At 36.9% G+C, this 4,928-nt stretch overlaps 1 protein-coding gene and 1 long non-coding RNA gene across 2 annotated transcripts in view; one reads left to right on the top strand and one right to left on the bottom strand.

Annotated features, from left to right (window-relative positions):
• The window catches only part of GRAMD2B (GRAM domain containing 2B), a 46,675-nt gene that overhangs the window by 35,927 nt on the left and 5,820 nt on the right, over positions 1-4,928 (top strand).
• LOC109364122 lies at positions 690-4,902 on the bottom strand. Its single transcript, XR_002110147.2, has 2 exons — positions 4,770-4,902; positions 690-730 (listed from the first exon to the last, which is right to left on the bottom strand). It is a non-coding gene; the product is annotated as an uncharacterized LOC109364122 (long non-coding RNA).

The following is a 4,928-nucleotide window of genomic DNA, read 5'->3' as shown; positions in this document are numbered from 1 at the left end:
TGAGTGGAAAAAAAAAATAATTCTCTACTCTTAAAAAAAAAGCCCAAGTCCAAAAACATTTCTGCAGAGAAAATGTTTTTCTTTTCTAAAAACCTGCCCTTAGGATATATCACATTTTCTACTGATTGATGAAGTTACTACCAAGATTGCAGGGAGAAACTGCATTTTGCTGCACCTAAGGTATTGCTGATCAGATGAGAGACCCAAAAAAATGCCTGAACACTGTAAAGAGCTTCCAACAAGGCAGATAACCCTCCCTGCATGTACTTCCAGACCCATCTGTTTCTGATCCATGAGTGCCACTACACAGAAGTCTCGGAGGATGAGCAATGATAGTTCACAGGCAACAGCTGACAACAAGAGGTTCCATTTCTTATTTTCTCATCAAGTTCTACACAGCCCTTGTCTGACACTTGAGGAGGTAGAAGTAGCTCAAATTATCTGGTAAGAAACCAGACCCTGTGGGATCCTAAATCTAAATGACTACATGTGACCAATTTTTCTACCTGCTTAAATGACCACCTGGCATCTTCAAGAATCTCTCATGATCTGAGTGCCAGTAAGTAGAGATGACAAAAGATGTTGAAAAATGAAAACAGGCAGGGTACAATAGCATTGTCCTCTATGTACTTACTCTGTCTGTGACTGTTGCTATGATGAGAGCATTTGGCACAAGAAGGGCAGTCTTGGTTTTCTTCAGAAGTGTCACTGAGAGCACGGGTATGCTGATCTACAACAAGACCATTGCAATATTAGTCCCAGTACGTGTGTACAAATCTGGCATGCTGTTCCACAAGCAGCCAGCCTACCAACTGTGATATGCCAGACTTTCAGTGCTCTCCGTGTAAGGACTTCTCCTCTGTGTCCTTGATTACTAACAATTCATATGGAACTAGTGTGGTTTCAGATCAGTACTATTTCTTAACTATTTTTAGTTCTATTTTCATCAGGTGCTCTTAAAAAGACTAGAAGCTTCGTTCACTGTAGATCTCCAGAAGAAAGTAGTCTTAAAGCTAGGCATTTTGCTTAGGAACAAAACAAATCAGACAACAGGGTATTGAACAATAAACAGGGTATTGTTGTTTATTGTGGTTTATTGTTCACCACTTATAGATCCTTTCATTTGCACTTAATAGCTGAGTAAACGAGTATCACTGAAAGATCCAGTAACCACATGCCCTCTGACTTATTTATACCGATTCATGTGTGTGCCACCCAAACTGCCTACATTTACATTGAAAAGTTCCCAAATTTCCCTCCTGCTTAGTGTTTTCATTCAACCCCTTCAGTAATATGCGTGGTGTTACATTTCAGAGTATCTCAGTTAAAATGTTCTGCGTGGGTTCTTTTGTAAACCTTGTATTACAGAGGACTGAATAGCTGGTTTGACTTGCAGTTGAAAAGCTTTGGGCTTGGGAAGTTAGGCAAATAAAATAATACAAGATACGCATGTATAGGCTACAGCTACTGTGAGAACACCTGCCTCAATAGCTTGAGAAATTCATAACTAAGATTAAAAGTGTCCAGAGATCGATTGCTGAGCGATCAGAGCACAGAATTAAAAACACATTAATGCAGGAGAACAAAGTTTCTCTGTGCAATTTCATAAACCTTCATTAACTTTTGTTCAGAGCAATAAGTGCAAAGCAATACCAAGCCATTAGATGAAAAAATATATATATTTTTTGACAGTAACAAGAAATGTGCTTCATCTGGATGCAAGATAACCAGTCACTGTTTAAGCATGGCTAGCCATTCCTCTGTCATCTGCAGGCTAGAAAGTCATTCATTCATTCATTCATTCAGTTTTATTAAAAAAATAGGTGAAAGAAGAAAAAAAAAGAAAGAAAGAAAAAGAAGGAAAAAAGAAAAGAGAAAAAAGCACAACCATAACAACAGCCAATGACTATAACTTTATATTATTCTTAGGCCTATGCCTGAGTCTGAGAATCTGTAAGTCTGGACTACAATTTTTTTCCACTGATTATTCTATCTAATTCTATTTTCTATCAATTATTTATTTTATCTAAACATGCCAATTCTATTTGCTTGGCTTCAGAGGCCAAGTCTTTTGAAAACGGGCTAATTAAATAGATCCTCCATTATACTTTTCCTGAACTGAATGTTTGCTTGATCCAAAAAGATTTTGCAAACACTTCTGTTAAAAAGGCTGTTTCTTGAGTGGAAAGAAGGGAGCACATATGATGCTTATTTGACAGGAAGACAGAACAAAACAAAACAGAATTGTCACATAGTCAGAATACAATTTGCGTTGATGAAAAAAACCAACAACAACCATAACAACCACCACCACTAACAAAATAAATGAAACCTACCACTCCCAAAGATTTATCAGCAGAAAATCTGCAAATAGCAGTGATAAAAAAATGCAGCTTAGAAGTTTTCTAATTGGTTCAGTCCACCTCAAAGAACTTTAAGTAAGAGATGTTAATGGCATTCTGCTGCATGCAATTTTGATGGATAACATTACTGTAATCAAGACTAAAGAATACTTAAGTGGGATTAAGTACTTGCTTCCTGCACTCTTACCTAAGCAATAGATTAAAATGGGAAAATCACTGCAAGTATTTTATTTCTATCTGGAGCAATAATTATTTCAGGAAACAAGTTTACACACAGGCATCTTGAAAAGCAACTAGGATGATGCTTAGCTCCAGAAAAGACTGGAGGTCAACACATATAGCCAAAATAGAACAACCTGGAAAGACAACAAAGTCTTTCAAAGCCTGTTAAGTCCTGCAGAAGGATTCTTTTATTTCTGAACACGCAGGGTGTTTACACTGCAGATTCAAATCTCCTTACTTGAATTACTATTTCACCCACCAAAGATTTTAACAGAAAAAAATCTGTAGGTAGAAGAACTTGTCCTGATAAATTTAATAGAACATGTAGACCTGCTACTTCTCTCGGCAGATGGGTTATGACTAAGTTTAAACTGTTTCAAGCAATAGAGGTTTTGCATCTTGGCAACTCTGTCAATATATGTGGCATCTATGAAAATGGTTCTTCCTGTCAAGCCTGATTTCCTCCTCCCCTACTACATGATTCTTCATTATATGCCCAATATCCCCTGTTGTTTCGTTGATGATATGTCTAAAAATCTATGCCTGCTGTATGTGACTGAATCAAGTGCGTGTGTTGTGGAGGCAGAGAAGACAACTGGAAGTACATGACCAGGCCTCTCTCTTTTCGTTTTCATTTTTGTCCCCTCTCAGTGTTTTCTAAAACAAGGACCCAGGACTGATTGCACTTGGAATATCACTACAGACACATTCTGAAAACTTTATCTTCTGTTTCCCTTTGCATTATTTATATGAATATATACATATGCTCATACTGCTGACATCTTACTAACATCATTTTCCAGTAGTACATGATAATCATTTAGCAGCTTTTATTCCACGTCTTTCTTTTCAACTTGGTAGGTTTTTATTAGATTTATTGTGTATGTAGCTAAGCTTGAATTTTAGAAAGCTGCCCCACAGTTTGGAGCAGGCCCAGACACATTCATTTGTGCTGTACAGGACACAAGCAACTTCAATTTTAATGAAACTACCTGACAAGATAGATGCTATGAACTTAAACGATGGCATCCAATCCTTCATTAATTTTGATTGCTTTGTCTGGCTTTCAGTGACATGCACACCAACACCATATGTATTAACATATTACTTACATTTAATTAATATAATGCATCAACTAGGAGACAATGGTCCAGTTTCTTGGCCCAAGCAATAATATGTATTAAGTTATAGAGCCAGCCTCACTAATGTGTCATTAATAATTTTAATCATTTTTAAGAAACACGTTCTGCCTTCTTAAAGTCCCTGTCAAAGATATATTGTGTTCCATCACAACAGCTGACAGAACAGAAATAATATATTGTGAACTCCCTGAACTGGTTTTAGCACCTAATTCACTGAGAAGGGGTCTTATCTAAAAAGCAGGTAGTTCAATGAAGTACTTGTGAAAGAAAGAAGCCAAACAAATCCTTACTGCAAACCATGCTTTTTCCCAATAAAAGATTAAATACAGAGAAGAGTTTATTTTGACAAAGACCCCAAAACTTCCAAATCAACAAAACCAGAACATGCATATTTTTGGGTGCAGTGTAATTTTATCTATATGCATAATGTTCATCAAAGGGGGATAAAACATTATGCAGGTCATATCTGTAATGAGAAAAGAGTAATTAGAATCATCCCAGCTGTTCATGTCCCATTTCTGTTCTTCACACGGGGCTCACAAGTGAAAACCTAGAAGACTTTCTCTGTTCATGTAGAACAGAATGAACAGATAGAAGAATCCTCTCAGGCCTTTGCAAGTTCACGCTGAAGCCAGTTTTAGGGTTTTTTTTATTCAACTGGCTGTTAATGAGTGTACTTGATCCTTCCCACCATTTCCCCAACTAGCCCTTATACATTTCACCCTACCTCCTCCTTCTCTTTTCCAAAGTTAACCCAAGAGAGCCACTTTCGTACAATTACCGCTGTGTGAGTTTGGCAGCCTTTGTAATTCCATGTCAAGTTCTTTTCTTAAATATTTTTTCAGACAGGAGATCTGTAAAGCAGAGACTGGTTCTTTAATAGTAATAGTACTCCTGTTCTAGAGAGACTTTCGGGCACAGTCATTCTATTCAGTAACACTTGGAGTATTAGACGTTTTCTAGCCTTTTGAAAGCAAATTTCAAATGGTGACTACATTTCTAAGGAACTGTACTACTATTTAGTACAAATGATTTTACTAACCTTAGTGTCTTTACCAAAAACCTTGGAATGGAAGCAAATCCAGTTTTCAGAAAGGAACAGCTTTCCTTGATAAAGAATTTCTTTCTGGAGAGCACAGGTAAAACCTAAAATATAATGATATTCTGTAACTTTTAGTGTACACGTAACACACACTGGCAT

This window comes from Meleagris gallopavo, chromosome Z (genome assembly GCF_000146605.3).
Source record: "Meleagris gallopavo isolate NT-WF06-2002-E0010 breed Aviagen turkey brand Nicholas breeding stock chromosome Z, Turkey_5.1, whole genome shotgun sequence".
NCBI lineage: Eukaryota > Metazoa > Chordata > Aves > Galliformes > Phasianidae > Meleagris > Meleagris gallopavo.
The sequence above is the reverse complement of the archived record's forward strand: the minus strand, read 5'-3'. Positions and strand labels throughout refer to the sequence as shown.